Here is a 9769-nt window from a genome sequence, read left to right on the forward strand (position 1 = left end):
ATTGCTGAGATTACAGGCGTGAGCCACTGCACCTGGCCACAAAATCTATTTCTATTCACTAGCAATCAACCCTATAAAAATGAAATTAAGATGACAACTTTATTTCTCAAAAACAACAACAACAACAACAACAACAACAACAACAAAAACAAGAAGCTGGAATATTTCCCACTGCCCTGAAAGACACAGATATCAGGCAGCCGAGGTCTGGGACAGCCTTGGAGTTGAGGCTGTGCTACTATATTGGGACCTGGCTGGAATCACTGTGGGGCTAACCAGAAACTGTTCAAGTTCCTGAGACATCAATGTCAAATTCCTTTAAAATATAATGGATGAAGAAAAGAAAACCTCTAGCGGTTTTGAAAACCCTAATGCCATGATGTCAAATAAATATCTTTTGAGTAATAAATTTTTATAAAAGATCCTGCACAAACATCAGCAATAATGAAACCCTTGTTGAGTGGCCCAGGTCATTTTGCTGAGAAGAAAACCATTGAGGTCAATTTGAGAGACATCCCTTCATGAGCACTGTCAAGAGCATGCACATATTTTACCTACACATTTTACTACACCTACAGCTCCACAGGGATTTTTAAAGTCTGATTTCACATAAAACTGCATTAGAATTTCTGACAGCTGTAAACTTTCTAGATTGCATGTAAATACAATTGATTGTATATCAATACAATAGACTGATATAATAAAATAAATTATAATCACCTGATAACTCTTTTCAGTGTTTAAGACTTGTAGTTGAGTTTGTATTTTTTCACAGACAGCACATTCCCTGTATGCAATGTAACTATAAAATTAATTGCTAAGAAGGTTGTCTTAAGTTTTTCATAACAGAGTTGAAATTTGTTTGCAATGTCAACAAATTAAGGACATTTTCATAACTGAGAAATAAACAAATATGGCAATTCATAGGTGGTTTTGCTTTATCCTATGGAAAGGACTTTTAAAATGAACAATGATGACCTAGAAAATGCTGGAAACTAGAAATAATAAACATGTTTTTCAGTTAAACAATTGGGCTAAGTGTTTTTATGTATTTAGTTGTTTGTTAATAAAATTCCTCAGTTTGTAGCTGCCCATGGCATTGCTGGAGTTATTCAAATAATTGCATTATAGATATGTTCATAACTCAGCCAAAACATTGATTTATTTTTACTGGCCCTAACACAATAAATGTTTTATTGATGCCTGTAATCTCAGCACTTTGAGACGTCAAGGCAGGCACATCTCTTGAGCCCAGAGGTTTCAGAAGAGCCCAGGCAACATGGCAAACCATTGTCTCCAATAAAATAAAAAAGAAGGAAAAAGAAAAATAATTACCAGGTATTGCAGCTGAAGCTAAGGCAGACAGATTCAAAGGGGCCCAGGAGTGAGAAGCTGCAGGCTGCAATGAGCCATGATGGCACCATTGCAGTCCACACTCGACAAAAAGTGAGACCCTGTCTGAAAGACCAAGAAAGAAAGAAAGAAAGAAAGAAAGAAAGAAAGAAAGAAAGAAAGAAAGAAAGAAAGAAAGAAAGAAAGAAAGAAAGAAAGAAAGAAAGAGAGAAAGAGAGAGAGAGAGAGAAAGAAAGAGAGAGAGAGAGAGACATATGAGTTGAAATTCCTTAAGTCCTTTGATAAACTTCAGTATTGTTTAAATGTGCCTTGTCGTCTCATTTTTTTTATTCCTACAATTCAAGGAGTTTATTTAAAGACAATTTGGGAAGGTTAACAGCTACAAATTTTTAAGAAGTAATTGAACTTTACCCAGGTGGTTGATAAGTCAACTACACAACTTAGACTTCTTGTGCATTATGTCTTCTGGCCTATTCAAAGTACTATATTTTCATTAATTATAAAGCAAATTATCCTTTTCAACTTTCAAAACAGAAACCAAAAACAAACAAACAAACAACAATAACAACAATAAAACAGGCTGAATGTTGTGGCTTACACCTGTAATTTCAGTACTTTGGGAGGCCAAGGGGGGTGGATTGCTCAAGCCCAAGTGTTTGAAGCTGCAGTGAGCTATGATTGCACAAGTACATTCCCACCTGGGCCAAAGAATAAGGCCCTGTCTCAAAGAGCAACAACAAAAAGCCAATGATCATAAAGTTTTCCAGACAAACTTTTATCAAGGTGCAAGAATTTGACATGAAAAATTACAAAATACTGCTGAAATAAATTCCAGAAACCCTACATAAACGTAAAGACACTCAATGCTTTTGGATTAGAAGAGGATTTTTTTATGTGACAATACTGCACAAAGCACACTGTAAATTCTTTGTGATTTCTATGAAAATACCAAAGTCCTCTTGGCAGAAATGGGCAAGGCAATTCTAACATTCATATACTTTTCAGGGGATCCTGAATAGCCAAAATATTCTTGAAAACAAAAACCAACTTAGAGACTCACATTTCTCAATTTCAAATATTACTGCTAAGCAGCAGTCATCAAAACAGCATAATACTGGTATAAGGACACACACAGAGGTCAATGGAACTGAAGGTTAAATCCAACGGTATCTCTATAGACAATTGATTTTTGACATGTAACCAAGATCAGTAAATTCAACAAATGCTGTTATGCAACTGAATACCGCATTCAGACAAAGAAATTGTACTTTTCTCACAACAGAAAATAAAATTAACAGAAAATGTTTCAAAGCCTACATATTAGAGGTAAAAAAAGAAACTTTAGAAGAAAATATGGGGATAGATCTTCATAATATTGGATTTAGCAGTGGTTTCTTAGATCTGATACCAAAAGCACAGTCAACTAAAGAAAGAATTTTCTCAAAATTAAACATTTTTGTGCATCAAAAGACACTATCAAGAAAGTGAAAAGACATGATACAGAAAGGAAGGCTTGCATTTTATGTGTGTAACAACAGTCTGTTATCGACAATGTATGAAGACTTTGCATACCTCAGTAACAAAAAAAAAGACAAACAATCCAGGTACAAAACAGAGAAGTAGTTGACTACACACTTCACCAAAAAGACATGCATATGGAATACAAGCACATAAAAAGATGACCAGTAAATATATATAAGTTTTACTCCATCAGGTGTTTCCTAAATAAGCTTTTCTCAAAGTCATGTGATTCCGTGTGGGAAAATTAGTCCTGTCCAGCTTGACCTGAGGAGCAGCTAAGGTAACAATATTGCTGGAGAGCAAGTTTGCTTGGATGAGAAAATAAATATCTGGCAGGAAATAATATTCTGAAATGAAAACTTTCTTGCTGGACTAGAGTTTCCGATAGAGCTGACAGTTTGTCCCTCAGCCTCCATGGGCCCAAAATTTATCATCCAGAAGGAAGTAATAAGGGAAGTCATTAAGTTAATGAGGTACATGGATACACAAATGCCCCAAGTCTCATATCAAAGCTCTGACATAATTACATACCCTCGCAGCATTTCAATATTCAAATATTAACAATTCATCTGCCTAAATAGCTAAGCTTACTTTATTTACTTTACACTGTACAGTTAAGGAGGTTTACAAATATTTATATGAATTGTCATGTCGTGTTCTAGGACTTTTTTGTCACTTAAATGTATTGATGGACTACGTTACATGTAAGTACTTAAACCTAACATAACTTGGAATTAATAACACAGAGTTACGGAAGATAGCAAGGTAACAGTCTGCCCAATAAATTCTTATGTAATTTCAATAGTTAATAGTGTCATTTGTCTTCAGCACTGAGATGTTTTATTTACTAATTTCCCCAAACATGAACTTTCATTGCATTAACTATTATTTCCTTGATTTATAAATTGGGAGTGATCTCATCAATTACCTAACAAATAATGAATTTCTTTTTATCTTTAGAAACAGCACATTAATATCTTTTCTACAGTTAAATAGCACAAGCTCTGACTTTATTAGCTGGACAAAGCCTTGGGAAATTAGATAAGTGTGGGCACTAGGTGAATAGATGGAGAGATAGCACATAAAATTCCTGAGACACTCCAGACACTGTGTTCCCACAATTAAAATCAGATGAGACTGCAGGCAGTTGAGCGGACTGAGTGGGCACGGGAAACAGGCAGGAGAACTTGGGGTCTGCAGCCATGGTGAGTTCTATGGTTCTTGTTCTAAGGTCAGTGGGAAACCATTGGCAAAATTAAATCAGGAGAGTGACAGGATGAAACTTGTGTTTGTAAGTGAATATTTTGCCATTACCATTACCAGTACCAATCCTGTATTTCCTGATGTTGTAGTTATGTGGTGGTATCCTTGGAGAATGTCTCCACTTTTTGTAAAATCCACTGGGATATTTTGCATAAAGCTTCAAATCTGGCACAGCAGAAACCACTGGAGATTCTGGGAGAGAGGATTAATCTATACTAATAGCTATTGGAAGTTTCCTAGAAGTATGAAATTATTGAGAAATAAACTACTTTTTAATAAAAACAACCATGTCAATACCTTGTCACTAAAGCAGAGACAACAACATCAAACATCATTATAGAGGCCAAATCCAACCCAAATCCAGCTCAGTGGAAGCTCTGAAAGAAAGTGCCCCAGTAAGAGTAGGAATGTTATGTCAGTATTGCAGGTGTTACATCTTTATGATGAGTGTTACATCAGTAATTATGGGTGTTACATCAGTGTTATGGTTGTTTCATTTGTATTACAAATGTTGTGTTAGTATTATGGGTGTTAGTATTACCGACGTTACATCAGTATTACAGTTGTTACATCAGTATTACAGTTGCTATATTTGTACTGCAGGATGATATATTGGTATTATGAGTGGTATATTGGTATTATGAGTGTTACAGTTGTATTAGAGGTGTCAGGACAGCATTACACATGTTACATAAGTGTTATGGATGTTTCATTTGTATTGTGGGTTGTATATTGGTATTATGAGAGTGACGCTTGTATTATGGGTCTTAGATCAGTATTATGGTTGTTATATTTGTGTTTCAGATGGTATACTGGTATTATGAGTGTTTTATTGCTGTTAATGAGTGTTACAGTGGTAATATGGGTGTTAGATGAGTATTTCAGGTGTTACATTAGGATTACGAATGACACATCTGTATTATGGTTGATATATTTGTTTACAGATGTTATATTTCTATTACAGATGTTATATGACGAATGATACATTTGTGGCATGAGGCCACAGTGTGGACCTGGCATTGTGGCCACTACATCTTGTGTGTGGGGAAGGACGTTGGGGTGCACTAAAGCCATGGGATATTTTTATGTTTAATTTTCCACAAGAAGCCCTTCTCCTGGGTCCCTGATCCTCAACAGTCAGAGGATAGTTTTTACTTACCACTCCCTGCAGCTGTCCCACAGCAAGGCGTTGTTGCTCTGGTCTGTGCTGAGAAGAACGCCGCTCTCCCCCTCAAGCAGCATGCGCTGAAAACACCTGCACTCCCAGGGTCAGAAAAGACAGACTCTTGCGTCCCCTGCTAGCAGCCGGAAGAACTGCAGGACACTCATGGTCAAGGTGAAGCAGCCATGTGCGACGCCCCGCCTGGCTGACCTGCGGCACCAAATAAAAGCGGAGGTCAGACTGTTCAAAGTCGTCATTTTAAAAATTCAAATGGAAATGTTGCCTATTATCTTGGTTTCTTTTTTATTATTATTTTAGTTTCAGGTGTACATGTGAACGTTTGTTATATAGGTAAACTCCTGTCATGGACGTTCGTTGTATAGATTATTTCATCACCCAGCTATTAAGTCTAGAACTCAATAGTTATTTTTCCTGCTGGTCTCTCTTTTCCCACCCTCCACCCTCAAGTAGGTCCCATGTCTATTATTCCCTTCTTTGTGTTCAGGAGTTGTCATCATTTAGCTCCCACTTCTAGTGAAAATATGTGGTATTTGGTTTACTGTTCCTACATTACTTTGCTAAAGATAATATCCCCCAGCTCCATCCATGTTCCCTCAAAGGCATAACTGTATTCTTTTTTACGGCGGCATAGTATTTTTTGTGGGTATGTGCCACATTTTCTTTAATCCAAACCATCACTGATGGGCATTTAGATTAATTCCATGTCTTCTGTTGGGAATAGTCCGCATGAACATTTGCATTCATATGTCTTTACGGTATAATGATTTATATTCCTTTGAGTACATATCCAGTAAAGGGAATGCTGGGTTGAACAGTAGTTCTGCTTTCCAGTCTTTGAGGAATTGCCCTTCTGCTTTCCACAACAGTTGAACTAATTTACATTCCTACCAACAGTGCAAAATTTTTCCTTGGTTTCTGTAACCTCGCCTGCATCTGTCATAAATTTCTTTATGATAATAGCCATTCTGACAGGTATGAGATGGTATGTCATTGTTTTTTTTTTTTTGATTTGCATTTCTTTAATAATCAATAATACTGAGCTTTCAAAAATAAGTTTATTGGCAGCCTGTATGTCCTTTGAAAGTGTCTGTTCGCGCTTCTCCAAAGAAGACATTTATGCAGCCAACATATGAAAAATGCTCATCATCACTGGCCATTAGAGAAATGCAAACTACCATGCCATGGTGGTTTGCTGCACCCATCAACCCATCACCTGCATTAGGTATTTCTCCTAATGTTTTCTCCGCACTATCCCACCACCCGCCACCACGTGATGTTTTTCTCCCTGTGTCCATGTGTTCTCATTGTTCAACTCCCACTTGAAAATGAGAACATGTGGTGTTTTGTTTTCTTTTTTCCTGATAGATTGCTGAGAATGATGTTTGCCAGCTTCTTTCATGTCCCTGCACAAGACATGAACTCATCCACTTTTATGGCTGCACACTATCCCGTGGTGTATATGTGTCACCTTTTCTTTATTCAGTCTATTATTGATGCACATTTGGGTTGGTTCCAAGTATTTGCTACTGTGAATAGTGCTGCGGTAAATATACGTGTGCATGTATGTCTTTATAGTAGAATGATTTATAGTCCTTTGGTTATATGCGCAGTAAGGGGATTGCTGGGTCAAACGGTATTTCTTGTTCTAGATCCTCGTCTTCCACAAGGGTTAAATTATTAACAATCCCACCAACACTGTAAAAGCATTTCTATTTCTCCACATCTTCTGCAGCATCTGCAGTTTTCTGGTATTTTAATGATCGCCATTCTAACTGGTTTGAGAGGGTATCTCACTGTGGTTTGGATTTGTATTTCTCTAATAACGAGTGATAAATTAATAAGCATTTTTTCATATGTTTGTTGGCGGCATCAAAGTCTTCTTTTGAGGAGTGTCTGTTCGTATCCTTTGCCCACTGTTTGATGAGGTTGTTTGTTTATTTCTTGTAAACTTGTTTAAGTTCCCTGTAGATTCCTGATATTAGCCTTGTCTCAGATAGATAGATTGCAAGATTTTTCACCCATTCCGTAGGTTGTCTGTTCACATTGTCGATAGTTTATTTTGCTGTGCAGAAGCTCTTTAGTTTAATTAGATCCCATTTGTCAATTTTGGCTTTTATTGCCATCGCTCTTGGTGTTTAAACATGAAGACTTTGCACATGCCTATGTCCTGAATGGTATTGCCTAGGTTTTCTTCTAGGTATTTTATGGTTTTAATCCTTATGTTTAACTCTTCAATCCATCTTGAGTTCATTTTTGCATAAGGTATAAGGAAGTGGTCCAGTTTTAGTTTTCTGAATAGCTAGCCAGTTTTTTCAACGTCATTCATTAAAGGGAAAATATTTCCCCCACTGCTTGCTTGTTTCAGATTTGTCAAAGATCAGATGGTAGTAGATGTGTTGTATTATTTCTGAGGCCACTGTGCTGTTCCATTGGTCTATATATCTCTTTTGGTACAAGTACCGTGCTGTTTTGGTTACCGTAGCCTTGTAATATCGTTTGAAGTCAGGTAGTGTGATGCCTCCAGCTTTGTTCTTCTTGCTTAAGATTGTCTTGGCTGTGCAGGCTCTTTTTTGGTTCCATATGAATTTTAAGGTTTTTTTCCAATTCTGTGAAGAAAGTGATTGGTAGCTTGATGGGGATAGCATTGAATCTATAAATTACTTTGGGTAGTATGGCCATTTTTACAATATTGATCTTCCTATCCATGAGCATGGAAGGTTTTTTCATTTCTTTATGCCCTCTATTACTTCCTTGAGCATTGGTTTGAAGTTCTCCTTGAATAGTTTCTTCACATCCGCTGTAAGTTGTATTCCTAGGTATTTTATTCACTTAGTAGCAACTGTGAATGGGAGTTTACCCATAATTTCACTGTCTCTGTTATTGTGCGTAGGAATGCTTGTGATTTTTGCACATTGATTTTGAATCCCGAGGCTTATCTGAAGTTGCTTACCAGCTCAAGGTGATTTTGTGCTGAGATGGCGGGTTTTCTAAGTATATAATAATGACCTCTGCAAACAGAGACAATTTGACTTCCTCTCTTCCGATTTGAATACCCTTTATTTCTTCCTCTTGCTTGATTGCCTTGGCCAGAAGTTTCAATGCAATTTTGAATAAGAGTGAAAACAGAGTGTATCCTTGCATCGTATAGGTTTCCAATGGGAATGCTTCCAATTTTTGCCCATTCGCTATGATATTGGCGGTGGCTTTGCCATAAGTAGGTCTTATTATTTTGAGATACGTTCCATCCTTACCTAGTTGATTGAGAGATTTTACATAAAGGGGTGTTGAATTTTGATGAAGGCCTTTTCTGCATCTATGAAGATAATCATGTGGTTTTTGTCATTTGTTCTGTTTATGTGATGTGTTACATTTATTGATATGCATATGTTGAACTAGCCTTGTATCCCAGGGATAAAGCTGACATAATCGTGGTGGATAAGCTTTATGATGTGCTGCTGGATTCAGTTTGCCAGTATTTTATTGAGGATTTTCACAGTAATGTTCATGAGGGATATTGGCCTGAAATTTTCTTTTTTGTTGAGCCTCTGCCAGGTTTTAGCATCAGAATAATGCTGGCCTCATAAAATTATTTAAGGAGGATTTCCTTTTTTTATTGTTTGTAATAATATCAGAAGGAATGGTACCAGTTCCTCTTTGTATCTCTGGTAGAATTCGGCTATGAATCTGTCTGGTACTGGATTTTCTTGGTTGGTAGGCTATCAGTTACTGCCTCAGTTTCAGAACTTGTTAATGGTCTATTCATGAATTTAACATCTTCCTGGTGTAGACATGGGAGGGTGTATATGTCAAGGCATTTATCCATTACTTTTAGATTATCTAGTTTATTTGCAGAGAGCTGTTTATAGTATTATCTGATGGTAGTTTCTATTTCTGTGGGATCAGTGGTGATATTCCCTATATCACTTTTTGTTGCATCGATTTTATTTTTCTCTCTTTTCTTCTTTATTATTTTGGCTAGTGGTCTATCTATTTTGTTGATATTCTCAGAAAACCAGCATGTGGATTTATTGATTTTTGAAAGTTTTTTTTGAACTATCTCCTTTAGTTCTTCTCTGAAGTTAGTTATTTCTTGTCTTCTGCTAGCTTTTGAATTGGTTTGCTGGTACTTCACTATTTCTTTTCATTTTGATGTTAGCGTGTCTATTTTAGATCTTTCCTGCTTTATCTTGTGGGCATTTAGTGCTCTCAATTTTTCTCTACACACTGCTTTAAATGTGTCCCAGAGATGGTGATACATTGTGTCTTCGTTATCATTGGTATCAAAGAACATCTTTATTTCTGCCTTATTTTGTTATTTACTCATCAGTGATTTAGGAACAGGTTGTTCAATTTCTATGTTGTTGTGTGGTTTTCAGTGAGTTTCTTAATCCGGGTTCTAATTTGATTGCCCTATGATCTGGAAGGCTCTTTGTTATAATTTGCATTCTT

This window comes from Pan troglodytes, chromosome Y, assembly GCF_028858775.2.
Source record: "Pan troglodytes isolate AG18354 chromosome Y, NHGRI_mPanTro3-v2.0_pri, whole genome shotgun sequence".
Taxonomy (NCBI): Eukaryota; Metazoa; Chordata; class Mammalia; order Primates; family Hominidae; genus Pan; species Pan troglodytes.